At 32.7% G+C, this 22,040-nt stretch overlaps 1 pseudogene; it reads left to right on the top strand.

Moving 5' to 3' along the window:
- The first annotated feature begins 400 nt into the window (after positions 1-400).
- LOC120206283 lies at positions 401-20,729 on the top strand (annotated as a pseudogene).
- Positions 20,730-22,040: the final 1,311 nt, after the last annotated feature.

Here is a 22,040-nt window from a genome sequence, read left to right as displayed (position 1 = left end):
AATCTTTTGAAAATTTTATATTAAACCTCTAAATTTTTTAAAGTTTTAAGTTTAAACCAAATTCTATCATCAATAAATGATGAAAGTGCAATGACGTTAGTGATTCGTTGAGATCAAGTTCAATACACGTAAGTTATTTCATGATCTCATATATCATTGTATTGCACGCGGTGTCCTACTTTTAAAGTTGCTAATTGACCTAATCTCGATTCTTGGTTTCAACAAAAATGGGAATATAAAGTCCCAAAAACCAGTGCCAGTCAAGGATTCTCTGGCCAATTAGGCACCATTTTCGCGTTTCTTTGAAACTCTCTCTATATAAACAACTAAACAAGAACTTTGATCAAACACCTTAAGTGCATATCTCAACTCTTAGAAAGTATCTGTTGAAAATCCTGAGATGGGGCTTAATCAGAAGGTTGGAGATAGATCTTTGAAAGAAGCAAAGAAAGGCAGTGCAGCTGTGTTTCCAGTGAAAAAGAGGTTAGTGAAGAAAACGATGTTGGATCAAGTGGTCCATTGTTGTGTTTCTTCTTGCTGCGGCCGATGCCTCCATTGTTGCTCTGAAGGATCTAATTCCAGAAAGCAGGATAGTAACGAAGGCGAAGGCGGTGCCGCCACCCAAAACAAGAAAATAATTTGAAAACAAATAATATATAGGGTAAACTACATCTGATATCACCAAACTTTAGGCATTATAGCATTTATACCACTGAACTTTTAATTTTGCAAATTATAGCATTCTTTTCAATTATATCACTGAATCGTTAAATCAGTAATGGCACGATGACGTGGCTGATGGAAGTCGACGTAGACACCTCATCAAAATGGTGTTGTTTTGATCCGACAGTTAACGATTTAACGACGCAGTGGTATAATTGAAACGAAAATCAAAGTTCAGTGCTATAGGTAAAATTGAAAGTTTAGTGGTATAAACGATACAGTGACTAAAGTTCGATGGTATATGATGTAGTTGACCCTACTATATAAGTAGCCTTAATTGCTATATATTATCGAGTAACTATGAAAAACAGTAATTGTGTTTTGAAGCTTCCTAAATAGCTTTATCGTTATAATTATAATCCTAAAGTTTTTAGGATTAATGTATCTTAATATATCCGAACTAATTTTAGCAATGGAACTTGAAAGGACAATATTTTATTTATGTTTGTTTGTTCATTTTAATCATAAATGTGATTGATTCATATTTGGGATTGGTTATGCATAATATAATAACATATTGGTTTTTTCCGTAAAAATTAAAAAACCACGAGATTCAGAGCAACAAATACTGAAATTAAAGAATGCATCATTTTTTAAAAGATATATTCCTTTATAAAATTAGGGAAGTAATCAAGTTTAACGAAACAAACTTTAGAGACTATCGGTGAAGACGGTCTAGATGATCAACAAGATGTTGAAAATAAGCCAACAAGGAATAAATAAGTGGGGGGGAAATCCTTTGGATCAAATTTTCTAATCTATATGCTAGGGACTAAACCTCTAACTTATAGTGAAGATATATGCTCATCTGAAAGCACTTTATGAAAATATGCTACCAAGAGTAAAATTGATTTCATCATGCAAAACTATTCGTGTGAATTTGTGAATCTTCCTCGTAGAATTAAATCATTAAATTCTAAATAGACTTTCAAAAGGAAAATGAAATCAAATAAGAGAATTGATAAGTACAAGGTCAAGTTGTTTATAAAATATTACCGATAAAAGGAAGATCTTGATTACTTTGTACATATTCACTTGAATCACAAATAATTTCTATAGGAATGATACTTGTAATTTTCACTTTGTGGAATCTTGAAATACATTAAATAGATGTTAAAATAACTTTACTAGATAGTGATATTGAAGGGACTTACATGGAACAACCTGAAGGTCATGTAGTTTCAGGTCAAGAAAGATTAGTTTGTAGATTTTTGAAATCATTGTATGGACTTAAGCAAGCACCAAAAGTTGTGGCATGGAAAATTTGGAAGTACTATGATATCAAATGGATTTAGAATTAATGAATGTGACAAATGTATGCATGTCAAAACCACTATTGATGGATATATAACCCTATATATATATGTTAACAAAATACTCATTGTTGGAAGTAACAATTAAATGGTAAAACGTACCACAAAAATTAAATTTAAGATTTAACATGAAATATAGGAGACTTACTAACGTGATAACAAGTGTCATAATTGTCAAATGAATAAAGCCTTTTTCTCAATTAAATAAGCTAGGAATGTAGTATAGAGAAGAAAAGGTTGATTTGTAGGTACTTAACTATTTCCAATGTCGGTTTGAATTGGTCTTGATCCAACAAAACTACAAAAGGAAAATAAAGGGGATTTGACAAAATAAATTGAAATAAATAAAAATAAGAAAATAGATAATTGAAAATAATAATGATGAGAGATAGCCTCCAGCTTCGCTTCACCTCAATTTGTTTCGATCACAGAAATAGATTTTACTTCGAGATTCTTGCCGGTTACAGTCTACAAAGCTCAACCCTCGTAACTTATTATTTTATCTTGTGAACTAGTTTCCAAAGTCAATCCTTGGAATTTAATCCTTGTTTGGATTAACAACGACAATCGATGTTAACATCAATGCTACTTTAAGTGTCATAAAAACCATGCTTAGATTATGATGTCTCAATGAGAGTCAAACTTAATCTTGATTTTCCATAGCGAACCACATCTAAGTTTGTTCTTAAGAAGTTGAATTTGCTACAAGCTGACTTTTCTTCCCAACAGTAATTAAAGCAACACTCAAGCCAACGTGCACTTTTGAATTTAAAGTGTTGAGATGTTTAAAGGAAAGGCCGATTGTCAATCCTAGTTTGCAGAAAATCAAGAAAGATACCTAAAGGTATGAAGCATTTTTTAATTCTCACGAAACGAATTGAATTGCTGCTCAACTTTTGGCTAATAGGAAAATTAGGTAAGCATGATAGAAATCATACTTAGCATTATGAAAAGAAAAATAAAAAGATGAAAGAAAATTAGAACTTTAATAAATAGTCAAGGAAATATAAATTCCAATATGAGTTCAAAGGTTGAACCTAAGGGGTATTAATAACCCGATAGTTCTAAGTAAATAAAATAACTAATTTTAATATGCTTTCATTGTAAGCAAATTAAGTAGATTCACAAGCAATCCAGGAGAGAACCACTAAAAATCGATTATGAGGGTATTGAGATATCTCAGATATACTCTAAATTACAAATTTTATTGTTCTAGAGATCCTGTTGCATTAGAAGGATTCTCTTATTCTAGTTGGATATTTGTAGAATTTATATTTTTGATATAACAAATAACTATAAAATTAATTCTGGACTTAATCGAATTAGTTAAAATTTCTCAAAAATAATTTAAAAAATCCAAATTAACTTGAAAAAAAGTTTTAAATGTTTGCTAAATTAGTCAAACCTTTTCAAATATATATTGAATCATTTTTGTACTTTAAAGATGTGTTTCCAATTTTTTTGTGTCAAAAGATCGATCCATTAGTAAAATGATTGATCTAGTTGACTAAAGGATCGATCCCTTAGTAAAAGGATCGATTCATTTGACTAATGGATCGATCCCTTCGATTCCAGTAACTACTAGACCAAAAAGGACCAATCTTGTATGAAAAGGATCAATCCCTTTATTGACAACAATTAATTATTTTGAAAAATAATTGACCCCTTTCATCAAGGGATTGATCAATTGTGCATTAAATATAATTTTTTATTGTAGGTAATGACTATAATGATCTCCAATGGCTAGAATTCATAGATAATGTATGCAATCGAACTCAATACATATCAAGGACTACAATAAAACTATTGAATCAACATACCAATGTCAAAGAGTTGTATATTGCTTAATTTTGCCATATTTTTCATTTCTAACAAGTGAGTTACATTGTTTATTTGCTCAAGTCTGAATTGGATGAGAGTTAAACTGTGCAAACACATTTGCCTTGTGAGACTTTTTTTTATTTTCTAAATTTATAATTCCTCTTGTTGAGAGAGTGTCACTACAACAAACTGGCTTTTTGCGGCGTTTTTTACCTATAGCTGCATTTTTAAGCACCGAAAAAAATACCTGCGGCGTTATGACAAACGCCGCAAAAAGCTCCGCTAAAGTTCGTGGCGTTTGTTAACAAAAAAATGCCACAATAGGTAACGATATATAGCGGCGTTTGTTGGTTGATATTTAGCGGCATTTGTCTTACAAACGCCGCAATAGGTTTTTATGTTTAGCGGCGTTTTTATCACAAACGCCGCAATAGGTGTTGAGATTAGCGGCGTTTTTCTGACAAACACCGCAATAAGTGTTGAGATTTAGCGGCATTTTTCTCATAAACGCCACAATAAGTGTTGAGATTTAATGTCATTTTGATGACAGACACCGCAATAGGTGTTGAGATTTCGTGATGTTTTTTTATACAAACGTCGCTAAAGGTCTGGTATATAGAGGCATTTTTAGGATACAAACGCCGCTAAATGTATGGTATATTGCGGCGTGTTTTGTTATAAACGCCGCTAAATAACATAGAATTTAACCAGTTTAAAAATTATCTTTGATTACCCCAAATATGTTTTTTCAACCTATTCCATTATCCAACAAATATGACATCAATAACATCAAACTCTATATATCCATAACAAGCAACATCAAATCCAATGTAATAAGTAAAAGTTTTCATTAACGTAATATATGTTCAGTTAAACACGGTTCAGTAACATTAATATAATGCTGATAACATAAATGAGACTATGATGGTGGATTCTGAGGTTGCTTTTTCTGTAACATTTGCATCATATCATTGAGTCATTTTTCAAATTCTTCATATCTCTATTGATATACTACTTCTCTCTCTGCTTACGCTGCTTCCGTTGCTGGTCTCTCTGCTTCCCTTACTATATTTTACGCTTTTATGCTAGCCATTTGTTGATCCATCTCAACCAACTTTTGTTTTAAACGACTAACTTCTAATATGGAATATTGAGACTGTGATGAACTGGATCAAAAATATTTGGTGGGAGTAACGAATGATCCTTGACAGTGCACCCGACCATATCTTTCAGGACCCAAAACGTCATTAATAGCTTGGTTTTCAATGTCATCATCATTAACAAGACCTTGATTCGAAGCAGTAACATGATACTCCTCCCTTTTCTCCCTCAATTTTTCATAATAATAAAGTGAATAATTAATTAAAATATAAAATTTCATGGTACATATATAAATAAAGTCAGGTAAATTTAAAACATCTACCCAATAAACATACCATAATTTCTGCAGCTTCAGTAGTCATAGGATTACCATACTTCTTCGTATGTGTCATGTCGAAGAGTTGGATTCGACCAACTTTAGAACCAGATGTATTTTCCTACAATGTACCATAATATAATTACAATGAGTTAGTATGTACATGGAATACAAAAAATTATGTCAATAATCTATAATACCTCCTCATTAGCTATACAAGCAAAGCTCTTCGATCCAGCCGTATGCGTAAACTTTTGTTGTTGCATGCTAGCAACACCAACATGCTCTCAATCCTACAATGTCAAACAACCAATTTTAATGATGATTTATAATTCGTTAAAATTATTTTGAAAAATACATCATACTTGTCTTTTTTGTGAACTCCAAAATTTGACTGCATCTTCCCATAGGTACCTAAGCATTCCAGGTGGGACTGTTTGTAGCTTATCTTCAAGGCTGAGATCATTCTTGAATTATTTCTTCTTTAAGGAGCTCTTGTGGTATCTCCATCCCTTTCCTAACTCTTGCTTCACATAATCATCAGAGACCTCTAAAGAAAATTTATCCTATACAGCAAATAAGTGTGCAACGTAAGTATAAATTAGTATTGAATTATTATAGAGTATCTATTATAATGACATTATTACCTTAACAAAATCTAATGCATGTTTTTGTTACTATTAGGCATTTCGTGTAACACCCCCAACCCGTACCCGACCCGGATACGAGTCCGAGATGTCACATTAACTTTTAAAAACAACATTCTTACAAAATATCAAAATATTTGAACTCATTTTAAGAAAATACGATCATATATTGTTGAATTATATTTCATTATAAAAATTCAAGTTAAAACATATTTATGAACAGTACTATACGGTATGAACAATACCATGAACAATACAGTGAACAGTACCGAATGTTAAAAATTTCCCAGATTGCTTCAGGGGTATCGATACCCCTGCTACAGGTACTGATACCCTGCTACATTACTGCTATAGTAACTTTCTACAAAACATATAAAACTCACGAAAATTTAATCTTTCAACACTATAAAGTTCTCATTTACATATATATGTTTAAAACATTCTTAAAACTCAATCAGAGCACACATAATTTAACGACTTTGTTTACATGCCAACCTATTTATGATATACTAATACATACTATGTAATCTACTTCTGATCTGACCTCTGAGTGGAGATATGTTGTTCCTTTGAACTTAGCTTTGATCCTCTCGCTTTTCAGTACCTACGTGTAAATCACTTACACGCTAAGTCATAGACTTAGTGAGGCATATAAAACATGTAATACAACTATAATTCATATCAAATGCATGAGCAATTATTACGATCATATCATATAAAAACATATATCATTTATGTAACACATACCCACATGCACATATATCATTATCGACACGTTTAACATTTCACATTCAATATCATTAATCTTTATAATTTAACACCCTTAAACATAACATTTGTAATTACCATATCATGCATTAACCAAGCAATACACCATTACATAAATCCTGTGATCTATTTCATATAACAAGTCACATATACATATCACATTCAGTATATTTGTTTAATCTCTTTATTAGCCCATGTACACCTGTGAGAACTTAAGGTATGTGTGTACATTGAGGTTGTGCACTAATGCTGTCACCACAGCTCGTATAAGTCCCACTGAGTGACATATGAAATTTGTCCCGAATGACCTATGTAACTGTCCATATGTTCCGAAGAACACAGTTAAACCGTTCATATGTTTCGTAGAACATAGGTAACCCTCGACTCTTGGCATGCCAACTATACCTATAGCTCTCGTATCATATAACATGGGCATTTTTCTTATGCTTCATTTATTCATGTCATTTCTCTTGTGATCACATATACATTTTCTTCTGTCACATACCGCATGTATGTGTAAACATATATCTCATATCATATCACATGTATCATAAGTGCATGTATTCACGTAGATAGTTTCATATGGCTTATATCATTTCTCATTTGTTCATGTAAACTCGCATGTCATATCATGTAACATATATTTCATCATATAACATGTATTTTTCAAATATATTCATATATCACATATTCACGTAGTTCACTTACCAGTAGATCACTTCCATATAATTCACATGTTACATATACCTTTTTTTTCATATATCTCATTTCATATATATATCATTTAAGCATACCTTTACTCTTGAATTCATACATCGTACAAATCATGTCATTCATATCACATATACACTTTTATTAAATTAAAAGATAGACATGTAATCTTATGTGCTCTATCAATAATATTTGTTAATATAATTTCCCTTTACCTTATAAGTAAATAGTAATTATTTTATCTCACCTTTCCATTTATTCTCCTAATTATTTATATAAATTCACATAGTTTATTACACAACACATATCACATTTTCATGTATTACACAGATCTTGTCACATATCCTATATTATAATTTCATATATAGTAACATATATCCATTTTCACGTACTTATACACACATAAGAATCACAATCAAATAACATTTTAGGAGTCACTTCTTACCATAGTAACTCTGTCACTGGCTCATCGCAAGCCAATGTTTGATCAATAACATAAGTACAATTAAATTGCACTCACTTTCACACTTTATATATCCAATCCACTTCTATGATTTATCTCTTTGGATTTATCCTAACTTTGCAGTCATTTCAGAACTTGCTTGTGCTCAATATCTACACAATCATCCATATATACATATCAGTATTCTCAATAGCATACTCTAATTTTCATTTCTTAAACTAAAGGAAAGATCTATTCCATTTTCCTTTTCAGTGTATCGATACACTAACTATGTGAATGTTGCACTTTAATCACCAATCTTTTCAAACTTCCTCAATGGTCATATTTCACATTTAAATGCTCATTTTAACTCCAAAACAACAATTTCCAGCATAATACATCAACTATTTGACAATTATACAACCATTTACATCTTTTTCAAAAACCATGAATTAGTCCCCTAACTTTTCAAAATTTACAAAATGGTCCCCAAATTTTCTAAAGCTTGTAAAATACTTCCAACATCATTTCCAGACCTTATATAATTTTTTCATAATTTTTCTCACTCAAATTCATCTCAAATTTTCAAAGAATAATTCCTAGAAAGATTGAACATGTTTTAACCATAAATCAAGCTTGAAAATGAATCTACAACCTCTAAATCATCAAGATTTATCATCAATTTCATGAATCCTATCATGAACATAAACCCTTAAATTTGGAATATTTGAAATCGAATAAAGAAATATTGGTACCAAATGATAGCGTTTTTCGTGTAGATCATTTTCTTATTTCACGACATAACTCTAATTCCAAAGGAATTAGCTCAAAAATTGAAAACAAATGTTTTCTTACCTTTGGAGAGAAGCTCACGTTGGTGTTGGAGAAGATGAATGAATTCATCTCATAATTCTTCATCTTTCTTTAATTAATAATGAATATAAAATTCATTAAATGTCAAATGACCACTTTACCCTTAAACTCAAAATATCTTTACTAATTTACCCTTAATGAACTTGATATTTACATTAATACCAAGCTACAGTAACCTTAGCATCTTCCAATAGTCAAAGATAGACAAACTAGTTTCCCTCTTTACCATTTTGCCCTTGAAATTTTGAAAACTTAAAATTCAGTCACTTTAATCCAACAATCCAGACTAAATATGGAATTAAACCATTAAATATTATTTCCAACATTTAAAAATGGAAAATAATATATTTATATCCTTATTTTCGTGACCCATTTGTAACTTTTTAAAATTACATTTTAGTCCCTAAACTTTTCAAAGTTTACACTTTGGTCACCAATCTTGACCAAAATTATAATTTGGTCACTAAATAAATCCTTTTATGGAATAAAATCCTTTTTGGGAAAATACCACTTATATCTTTAAATTTTTCCCAAATTTTCTACTTTGACCATCAAACTTTCAAAATTGCATTTTGGTCACTAGCATGCTTTTTGGGATGTTACATTTCGCGCCATGACTCATAATTGATCGATAGCAGATTCGCATTACGTCCAACTATGCCTAAGTAACTAGATAGAAGACGTGCTTATGGGCCAATAGGTTGACCAACATCGTTTCTTGAAACTTTGACACGGTCCCCAAGAGGAAGTTGGTATAATTCCTTCAATATTGTACGTCCTCTACTCTTGCGCGTTCCATCATTTTCAACTATATAAGAAATTATTAAATGTAAGTTTTGAAATTAAACAAACTAATAAATAAAGTTTCGAAGCTTGCCTTGAATTTTTACAACTTCTTCAACAGTTTCAGGAAATTCGGATGACTCAGCTGCATTCGATTCCTCATTATTTCTTTGTTCATGGTCTTCAGAGCCTCGAACATTCCGCAAATCACTTATTTTTCTCCTCGGCATTATATCTGTAATAAACAAACATTTGTAATAAGGAAACGAATTAATTAATGAATATATTGACAGACAACATGTTAAAAGTTGTAACATTATAAATAAATAAATGAAGATATAAAATCGTACAACATTCTTATGTAATGTTAGTTGTCATAAATATCTTCATCAACATCCTCCCGAACCCATTGAAATTGTGTTGTATTAGGGATAGTTTCATCTAAGTCTTGTAGTTGTAGAGGTAAACATTCTGATATTGTTTCAATGTCATCTCTACTTCCATCCCCGATGTCTATCAAGTCTCTGGAGTATTACGGAGCACAACATACCAACCGTCATCAATTGGATCGTGATAGTAAAATACTTGTTTCACTTGAGAAGAAAATACATATGGGTCATCAATCGTTGACCAGTGTGAATTAATCGAGAGAAATTCACCATTGTAAACCCGAATTTATATCTTTTTATGCATCTGTTGACATCAACCCAGTCACACCGAAACAGTACAACCTTTCGTTTTCCATAATAATCTAACTCAATAATGTCCATAAGATTTCCATAATAATCGACCTCTCTCTCCTAAGGATTATTGTCCCTGACACTAGCATAACTTATAGTTGACGAAGTGACTACGACTCCACAATTTTGTATCCTCTTTAATCTTTCACGAGATTTCGTGTGGAACCTGAACCCATTAATGAGGAAGGCATTATATCTTTTAACTATTCTCTTCGGACCTTGAGAAAGCCATTTAACATCTTTACTAACTTCTCTCCCACTCTAAACCTATTACACATGAATGGTGGATTAATTTGCATTGATTTTGATATAAAAATCAAGACATATATTATTTATAAGTATGTGGAATGATTTAGTTGCTTACCGTCTGGCCTAACCATTCGTGAAAAGTTTTTGTGAATAACTTATGTGTCTCTCGCTGATGTAATATTCGGGAGTGTGCACAAGATCTCAAGACTTCTTTAAACTCACTATAAAGTATACTATGTCGTTAAAAAATGATAAACATAAAAGATTAAGTGATTTCATTAGGATTGGGTCCGAAAGACTTACGTGCGAAAGGGATCTACTGAATCGTGATGGAAAAGAACATATCGACGTGCTTGTACCCAAGAGGTGTCATCTAAGTGTGTAATTTCAACTTTCCCTAATGGTTGACCATAACTTCCAAACAAATAATATTGAGGTAAGTCATTAGTACTTAACACATCATTTAGATTTGGTCTATTCCATCTTGTTTCAACATCTTCCAAATATCTAGAGCAAAATGTCATACATTCCTCTGCCAAATACCCTTCAGCAATTGATCCTTTTGGATAACGCTTATTACGACAGTAAGACTTCAACTTGCCCAAGAACCTATACACAAAACAACATACTACGTAAATACATTTTATTAAAAGGGATAATCAGTAGTAATTTGAAACATATAATTCAATTAACATCTCTCTATAGGGTACATCCATCAATAGAAAACTGGTCCACCAACTCTTGCTTTGTGAGGAAGATGAATTAGCAGATGCACCATAATTGTGAAGAATTAAGGCGGAAATATCTTCTCCAAGTTGTATAAAGTCAATGCGACTCGATCTTGTAGTTTATCAAGTTCTTCAACCATCAGAACTTTCCCACAAATGGCTTTCATTATATTAGAAAGTTTAATGATACAAGACATCACCTTACTCGACATGCAGTCGCGAACAGCTACTGGCAGTAAATCTTGCATTAATATGTGATAATCATGTAACTTTAAACCATAAAGTCTTCGATCTTTAACACTGACACATCGAGAAATGTTTGATGCATACTCATCTGGGAACTTTATATCCTTCAACACCATGCAAAACACTTCTTTTTCTTTCTCCGAAAGAGAAAAAAATAGAAGGCGACAAGAAATATCTTCCATTCGGATGTAATTGCAGATGAAGATCATGATGAATTCCCATGTCCACTAAGTCAAGTCGACTCTTAAGATTATCTTTATATTTTTTGCCATCATTCAGAATGATCCCCATAATATTCTCATAAACATTCTTCTCAATATGCTTTACATCAAGATTATGTCTCAAAATCTGCCTCTTCCAATAAGGCAACTCGAAGAATATACTCATCTTTTTCCACAAATCTACCTCATTTGGATCATCCTCTTCATCGGACTCATCATCACTTTGTTGGTCAACTTCAACCTCTTAATTGACTTGCTTTTCCTTTTGCTTTGATCGTGTACTACTTGGTTGATTCATCTTTCCATAAGTAAAATTGATATTTTTCAACATTTTGAATATTTCAGACTCGATTGTTTGGTCAAGAGCATTTCGAAACTCTTCATCACCATCAAACATATTCTTTTAACATCTAAATCTATGATTATCAGGTAACCACCGACGATGTCCCATATATGAGAACTTCTTTCCATTAACTAACCACTCCGAACATGTTTATGCAGCACAACAAGGACAAGCATAATGACCTTTGGAACTCCAACCAAATAAATTTGCATAAGCAAGAAAATCATTAATTGTCCATAATAAAGTCACGCGTAAATTAAAGTTCTCCTTCATCAACACATCGTACGTTTCGACCCCTTCCCATAACTGTTTCAACTCTTCAATTAGTGGCTGCATGTAAATATCAATATCATTTCTGGGGCCTTTCTTGCCAGGGATTATCATGGATAAGATGAAATATGGTTGTTTCACGCAAATCCAGGGAGACAAATTGTATGGAACAAGTACAACAGGCCAAGTACTATACGAAGTACTCATTATTTTGAATGGATTAAAGCCATCAGTTGCAAGATCGAGCCTGACATTTTGAGGATCTCTCACAAAACTTGGATACTTGTTGTCAAATGACTTCCAAGGTAAAGAATCTACAGAATGCCGTAATACTCCATCATTGGTTCTGCCATCATGATGCCACCTCATAGACTCAGCAGTCTTAGAGGACATAAACAATCTTTGTAGCCCAGGTATGAGAAGAAAATATCGTAGAATCTTAATCGATTTCTTTCTTGATCGTGCTTGAGCTTCATCCTCAGTAACATTTTCTGCCTCCCTAGTCATCCATCGAGATTTCCGCATACATGACAAGACTCCTGATTTTTTCGATCACCCCAATACAACATGCAATCATTCGGACAACTATGAATTTTGTCATATCCAAGAGCCAAATCTTTTATCATTTTCTTCATATCTTTGCATGATTGAGGGATTTTTGCAAAAGTAAACACTTCTCCTATTAACTCCAACAATTGCGTAAAGGAGTTACCAGTCCACCCTCCCAGACATTTTAAGTGGAAAAGACGAAGGCATAAAGAAAGCTTTGAAAACTTTGATCCCTCATAAAGTTGTTCATTCATTTCATTCAACAACTTGTAAAACTTTGCCACTTCTCCATTTGGCTCTTCATCACATCTAATTCTTCCCGTCTCAATGAAATCATTACCATCATTCTGATAATAATTTTCTGTAACATACGGCTGATGATTGTGCATATTAAATGCATCTCGTAACATCCCTTCCATGTCATCTTCTCTGAAAGTTAGATGGTGAGAAGGAGCAGGATAAGTCGAATAACTCATGGAAGAAGATCTATCTGATACAAACTCTCCATGAAAGATCTATTTTCTATACCCCCGAACAAATCCAAAAACAACTAGATGCTCGTACACAACTTCACGAATGTGCCAATTAATGTTCACACAATTCTTACAAGGGCAAAGAATCATATTCTCTTGTCTTGCATTCACAAAAGCTAAATTTAGAAAGTTTTCGACTCCATTTCGATATTCGACGCTTACCCTTGAGAAATCCATCCAACTCTGATCCATTTCGTATTTCTAGAGTTTCAATTTCAAATGTTAAAAGCTAATATTATACAGAAGTTAGAACCTAAACATAAGCATTAAAATATCATATTTAATATAGAACTAATCACTTTCACATATGTTAAACCTCCATAAATTTTATGGGGGCAAGAGTATCTCTGTTATTTTATAAAAAAATATAATGGTGCATATATACAACTGCATAATATAGAACTAATCATTTTCACAGATGTTTCATCGAAATCAAGCATTTAAATCTAAACAAACTCATGTATCACAATTTGTTCGTGACGAAGTTCATTACCGTTCTTCCATGTAATAAAGATTCAAGAAATAATGAAAATAAAAAACACAAAAGTAAAACGGAAACAACATTACCTTTGTTTTCTCACAAACGAGTTCCACAGAAAAACCGAAGAACTCAAACGCCGCTATAGAAGCTAAAGAACCTGATAAGTTGAATGACAAGACTATAAATGTTTAGATTCAAATTTTATTATTAGACACGTAGTCGTTATTAATTTGACACTTATGATATCTGAAGAGACAACTAGAGGTAAGTTTCTAATATCATAAGTGACTAGAAAATAAAACAATTATTTAAGAGGACATATTAAGAGAGTATCAATGAAAGCACGCCGTATTAACATCAAACTCCCAGACAATCTTCACAAGGAAAAATTCCCTTTGTAAAATATGATGATAACTACAATTTCAATCAATTAAAGAATTAATAGAAAATGAAACTATTTTTAATAAGATGAGGAACTCGATATTGTTGGAGGAAAGGAGCAGGTAGTTTCAACTGGTTCTGAATGTCCACGTTGAACAAATGCAACCAAAGCTGAAAATGAAACTATTTTTATTAAGCTAAAGGGGTTGGAGATGGAAAAAGAGATGACAAAGACAAACAAAAGTGAGAATGAAAAGTACATATGACCGGAAAAATGGAACTCGAGAGTATCACACAGGACAAAAATAGAACTTACACATGTAATAATCTAACAACCATAAAGGATATATTTAATTGTCATCCTTTTTTTCCGGTCATATTATCGATCTAGAGTAGAAGCAAATAATAATCCTTTGTCTTATTAAATTTTTACAATGTCCATGACTAGTTCCAAACTTTGGTTATCACATAGAATGATATTCCCTACTCGGTAGGATATAGGAAGTTTTTAGGAAGTAGTAGCAGTGAACTTTGCTTTTACAATACGTAACTGTTTATAGTGAGTGAGGGCAGGGTGATGGATCATATGATGACAAGTATGAAAGAGGAAACATAAGAGATAGATGCTGTGATAAAAAGAAAGAAAAGGGAGTGAAGTGAACATCCGGGCTAGTGATAAAAAAGGGGGCTCAAATATAAAAAAGGTATTGAAATAATTTAACATAAAAGCCAAAGACCAACCTATGCTCCATGTTGAACACCAACGATAAACCATTTTCATTGCTCACATGTGATTGCACTCGTTTTATGAATAATTTTCTAAGTTAAAATTAAAAACAAAGAGAATAATGATTTAACTATTGTATACTTTTGGCATGAATGATAATTAAATTTAAGATGGGACACTGCACAAACAACAAGACAAATTAATAGTAACAAGTATTATCATAAAACGATAGAGCTTTGCATTGTATTCTATCTTACAGATGTAATTCACCGGCTAAAGTTGTGTTCATGATTTTCTTTCCCAAAAACCAGTAAGACCAACCAACTAAAGGGAGGGAAAATCTATATACAAATACTCTGTCTTAAATTTCATTTCAAAGTAAAAACTACATTTTTTTTCTAAGATATCAGTTTATGAATAAGATTACAGTATATTACTAAATCAGGCTATACTATACTATATATAGAAAATTAATACCCCTAAACTTAATATTAGAATAAAATAATTTTAAACCCTAAAGCGATGTATAGGTATGATTTATGGACATTAAAAATAAAAGAGGTGGAATTATGTTTCATGGCTTGGATAAGCCATTGGTTTCTCCTCTGTTTTCTTTTTTTTTCACAAAGCAAACAAGAACAGCGTACAAACCAAGAAAAAAAGAAAATGTAAAGTTCACATAAGACATTGCTTTTGGGGCTGGACACCACTAGGCTTGAACATTACCTTTATTCTTGTCTGGAGCAACTGGTTTCAGCATCCATTATGAGGTTTGAGGAGTGAAAAACGATAAAACAGATGAAGGAGAATTTGCCTCTATTTGACTGCTTCGTTTCACAAAGCACAAAGTAAAATGCTAAACTAACACTCAAAAGATCTATTCATTGAAAATAACATTGAAGATGACTTACTTTTTGGTTCTTTATATGCTTATAGGAGCGACTTTGGAAGATGGCTGCTGCCGCTCAATTCTCTCGACAAAAGATTGCGGGAGATGATACCTGTGTTGAATAGAAAGGAAAGATGGATCAAACCAAGGAGAATGAAGAATGAGAGAGTTGGATGGAAAGAGATTTGGGGTTTTGATCTAAGTTTGAGGGTGAAATTTCATTTGGGGGTTTTAGGGTTCGTCGGTGAACTGCAAAATGAAGAGGGAACATAAAATTTGGGGGGGTTTTTTTATCTAAGTTTGCGGCGTTTAAAAAAAAGCCTCTATAGCACGGCGTTTTCAAAAAACGCCTTGCAGATATATCGCGGCGTTTAGGTAAAAAATGCCACTTTGTTAAACTCTATTGCGGCGTTTGTACAAAAATGCCTCTATAGTGCAACTCTATTGCGACGTTTACTTAACAAACACCACTATAGATTACACCTATTGCGGCATTTGTACAAAAACGCCGTTAATGTAAAAATATTTGTGGCGTTTGTTGAAAAAACGCCACTATAGATTAGACCTATTGCGGGATTTGTGCTAAAATGCCGCTAAAATATAAATATTTTACGATGTTTGTTATCCAAACGCCACTATAGATTATACCTATTATGGCGTTTGTATAAAAACGCAGGAAAAGTACTAATATTTTGCGACGTTTCTTGATAAAACACCACTATATAGTAAACCTATTGCGGCGTTTATTGATATAAACGCCACAAAAAAAGTATGATATATAGTGGTGCTTATTGATACAAACACCGCTAATGACCTTTATTTTATAACCTTACTTGATTTTAATTATTTCATTTATGCTCTACATAAACTAAAGTTACTATCATGTAGTTTTATCTAATTACCAATAACCATACATTTAATTTTAGGATACAAAAGTTATGCATAAAAATACTTAACAACAAAATACATTAAAATTTAGAAACATTAAAGTTATGCATAAACAGTCGTCACCATATTGTTTACTAGAATTTATTCTTCATTGCTCATTCGTGGGAAATGACGTAAGAAAGCTTTTTTCCTTGTTTGACGATGCATCGTTAAGTTTTTCCTCCGTGAAAACTCTATATGGAGAAACTCTTCATCCATTTCACCAAATGAATCCCCTAAATCCGGTTCACCAAGAAGACTCCTCGCGCGCTGCAGTGCTTCACTTGAAACAGATAACGACCTTCCACCTGCAGTATGAAACTTGATTGGAGGTGGCTTTGGAACTGAAGCAAACATTAAAAAAATTAAATAGAAGATAGAAATGTTTACTTGGAGTATCAGTAGAGGCAACGTCATCTTCATTGAGGATAGATATTGCTTTTGAAATTGAAGATTCTTTTAACGCCACAGAGTTACCAATTTCGGTTCTAAACATCGGGTATTTATCCACTCCTCTATCATCGTTCTCAATAAGCTTTGAACATCCTACATGTGTGCGATCTATGAAATTTTAGAGTACAAAATAAAAAATATAGTGGCATAAACTTTCAGCGATTAATTATTACCTTCAATCAGAAGATCGGCCATGGAAGGGTATTTTGCAATAGGAGGGCCTTTCGGGTCATGATCGAGTTTCGATGGCAAGTTCGAACTAATAGCCTCCCAACAGTAATTTGATCCATCGTCAGAGCAAAGACGCCATGTGGACATTCCGACGATAATTTCTCTTATTGAATGCAACACTTGCTCTTGGTATAGATATTCACATTTTCAGAAGCTATTATTTTCCTATTCAAAAGCAATTAAATTTCTATTCGAAAGAAAAAAAAAACACTTCTCCCAAGCAGTAAACCAGTAAAACAATATGTATATATATTCTTTTCCTATTCGAAAGCTATTTTTTTTCCATTACGTTAGCTTTCTGGGTTTTCCCCATTTTCAGAATACCAACAAAAAATAAATGAAAAAGTTCAGTAGTGAGAGAAGGGATCAAACCGTGCAATCATGAGATAACTGTTCACTAGTGAGAGGGCCAATTCGGTCGCCGGGACATACAGAAGACGACGTCGCTTGGAATCGTGTGAGGGTCGTTATTGTACCAGAGAAATCCCTTTTAGGGAAGCAGCATTGAAATGATTTTAGGGATTGGGTAGGAGAAAAAGGTGGAGCATATATTGACCCTTTTGCGGCATTTTTTAAACAAACGCCACTGTAGTACATGTTTTTATGGTGTTTTTATAAAAACGCCTTTATAAACAACATATTGCGGCATTTGATTGATAAACACTGCTAATTTAATTCTCTATAGCATCTTTTTTGAACAAACGCCACTATAAACAACCCTATTACGGTATTTGTACAACAACGCCGCTAAATTACTACTCTATTACAGCGTTTGTTGAAAAAACGCCACTATAAACAACTCTATTCCGACATTTGAGCTATAAACGCCGTAAAATTACCGCTCTATTACGACGTTTGTTGAAAAAATGTCGCTAAAGTATCATTTTGTGGCGTTTGTATTGTAAACGCTTCACATGCTTAAATTTTGTGGCGTTTGCCCTTAAAACGCCGCTACATAACACTTTTGATGTAGTGTGTAAATAAGGTTTTGGGGTATAAACCTTCTGAGTTATTGTAAGGTTACACCTTGTCCTCAAAGGTTAGAAAATCTAGTAAATTTGAGAAATCATTAGTGTAAATGCTAAGTTAGTGGATATATACTTGGTCTGGAAGTCAAACCACTCTAATATCGTTGCCCAATTTTCTATCTTTTATTACTTCTACCACAAAATTTTTGAAAGTCAATTCACCCCTTTCATTTGCTTATTTCATTTGATCCATAGAACTAACAATATATGATATTCAAGATACCAAAGGCATAAGTAATTATAACTTCATATCAAGAGGAGGAGTTGTGTCACAGAAATCCTCAAGGAAAATAATTACAACCAGATTCACGATGGAATCTAAATTTGTAGCTCTATACAAATCTAAAGAATAAGAAGAATGATTACAAATTATTTTTGGAGGATATTCATGAATGACCAAAGTATGTGTCCAAAATATACATATATTGTGATAATCAAGCAACAATTGGTAGAGAACATAACATAATGTATAATGGTAAGTTGAAACACGTATGTCATCGACACAATATCATTAGACAATTGATCTCAATTGGAGTTATATCTATTGGTTTTGTAAGATCAAAAGATAAACATTGCGGATATGCTAACCAAATGTTTTAATTGAGATCAAGTTGATAAAAACATCAAGAGGAATGAGACTGAAACCCATGAATTGTTAAGGTGGTATATGAAAGAAAACTCAACATAGTTAATCGGAGATCCTAAGATTTAGGTTCAATGGGGCAACCTACTTATATAGATCTTGTGAAGTCACTTTAGGTGTTCTTATCCCAAGTCCATTCTTATAAAGAAAACAATGATTAAGATGTGAAAAAGGTTAAGAAATGATTTTAATGACCACTGTATATTTCGGTGAACCGAACAACATAAATCACCTAAATAAGATTAAAGTGAAGATGTTTCGAAGAGCTTATTGAGACATAGTACTCTAAGTTCTTATAGAACAAGGAGATGTCCTTGGTTATATGGACATAACCATGAGAACCAAATTCTTATCAATGATGTATTTGTGTGAGGTATGTCATCGCTGACACAAACATAATGAAAGTTCAAGGGCACCAATAAGGTAAACATATTTTCACAATGGAATGTTCAAAGGGGACACCTACAAATCATATGCAAATATCAAAATATAAAATTTAGGGTAAACTACATGGGAGACCACTAAACTATTGTCAGAAATCAATTTGACCACTGAAGTTTCAATTGAATCAATCGGACCACCCAACTATTTAAATGTTTCAATCAAGCCACCGACCGTTAATTTTTAACGAAGGTGATGACGTGCCCGTTAATAAAATTGGAATAATTCTATACTTGATCCTTAATATTTACATATTCTATCAATCAAGCCACCGGTTGATATTTTTCTCAAGATTTTCCCATAACTAAGACAATGGCAACTTCTATTTACAAACTTGCCACTATTTTCCTATTTTGTATCATCCATTCTTCCTTCTACGAGTTGGTTCAAGAGCAGCCTATGGAGTTGAAGTACCATAATGGCCCTCTTTAAAAGGGCAAAATCATTGTCAATCTCATATGGTACGGCAAGTTTACCCCCTTCCCAACGCTCCGTAATCGTCGATTTCATCAACTCATTGAGTTTTGCCAACCTCAAGCTTCCTTCGACATCTTCATGGTGGAAAACGACTGAGAAATACAAGAGCGGTTCATCCACCTTAGTTGTGGGCAAGCAAGTCCTCCTCGAAAACTACCTACTTGGTAAAACCCTTAAGAACTCACACTTGCCAGACTTGGTCGGAAAATTTAATACTATCAGCATCATCCTCACGAACAAAGATGTAGCCGTCGAAGGCTTTTGCATGAGGTGCGGGACTTACAGGTCTATTCGTGGTTTGGTTCGTAGTACCTTTATCTGTGTTGGGAACTCAAAGACTCAGTGTCCCGATCAATGCGCCTGGCCATTTCACCGACCTATTTATGGTCCCCAAACGCCACCTTTAGTTGCTCCTAACAGAGACGTTGGGGTTGATGGAATGATCATTAACTTGGCACCTTTTGGCTAACACCGTTACCAATTCGATTAATAATGGGTATTTTCAGGGGTCGACCAACGCGCCATTGAAGGCAGTTTCGGCTTACACCGAGATATTCGGGTCAGGTTCATACCCGATATATCCGAGTAATCTTTTGGTGGAGAAGACTACCGGGGCGAGCTATAATGCAAACGCCGTTAATGGCCGGAAATACTTGTTTTCGGCGATGTGGTGAATGGGAAACAAATGTAGATTTTTGTATGTATGGGTTTGTTGTAGTGGGTTCACGTGATTGGTGAATTCTAGTTTGGTATTGCCCAAGAAAAAGAATTCTGGTTTGTTGTGAAAAAGGAAAACAAAATTGATAGAATAAGTAAATATTAAGGACCAAATATATAATTATGTCAATTTTATTAACAGACATGTCATCATCTCTGTTAAAAATTAATGGTCGGTGACTTGATTGAAACATTTAAATAGTTGGGTGGTTTGATTGATTCAATTGAAACTTCGGTGGTCAAATTGATTTTTTACCATAGTTTAGTGGTCTCCCGTGTAGTTTACTCTAAAATTAATCACCACATTGAGTCAATGTTTTTGAACTATAAATTTCATTCTTGTGGGGGATTATTGGAAAAATAATAGATTATTTGAATAATATTGACGTTAATAATAAGTTGTCACTTGGTGAATAGAGTTATTAATTTTTGGTTTAAAGTTGCATCCATTCAATCATACATATTAGCTTTTCAACAATTATCTTCGTGAAAGGTTAAGTCTCTTCGTCAAATGATCTTAACCTTTTAATTTATTTTCTCTCTACTATATAAAGGTTAGTTGACACACAATTTAGAAAATATTCCTTCAAAATTCATTTTTTCTGGTGATAGAGAAAATAAGATTGTGTTCTACTGCTTATTACTATTGTACTTACTGTTGTGATCGTTTGTTGTTGTACCCTAAAAAACTAACAATCAACGTTATTCAAAGCATCAAGAAGAGGAAAAATCTATCTTGAAAAATAAAGATAAATTTATAATTATCAACTGAATTGGTATTCAAATTGACTCATCACACTAAAATCAATCAAAATTTAAAGAAATCTTGCAAAACTATTTATTATACTTATAAATTAGAGAGATTTATAACTATCATAATTGATATTCCAATTGACTCACCTTACCAAATTCAACAAAAATCAATTATTGCTATATTAACAATAGAAAAAAATAATTTATATGTAAAAAAATATTTCGAAAATCTAAATTAATAAAAGATAGACAGTGGATAGTTTTAACTTTTAAATTAAAATATTAGGGTTTGTACTATTTTTCTCCCTTTTCTTTAGTCATCATTAATTTCTTTTTTCTTTTAGATCCTTATGATTTGCGGTAACACTAATTTTGATGCTAGTTGTTGATCGTCGATATTTATTATTTTTCATTTACTTTATTATAGTATATTTTTTTTTGTAATTATGCTATGGTATGTCTTCTTCTTCCATTATGACATGTTTTTTTTCTTCTTTTATGACACGTTTTCGGTT

This window comes from Hibiscus syriacus, unplaced genomic scaffold, assembly GCF_006381635.1.
Source record: "Hibiscus syriacus cultivar Baekdansim isolate YM2019G1 unplaced genomic scaffold, ASM638163v2 tig00000477_pilon, whole genome shotgun sequence".
Lineage (NCBI taxonomy): Eukaryota > Viridiplantae > Streptophyta > Magnoliopsida > Malvales > Malvaceae > Hibiscus > Hibiscus syriacus.
Note: the sequence above shows the minus strand (reverse complement) of the source record. Positions and strands in the feature narration are given on the sequence as shown.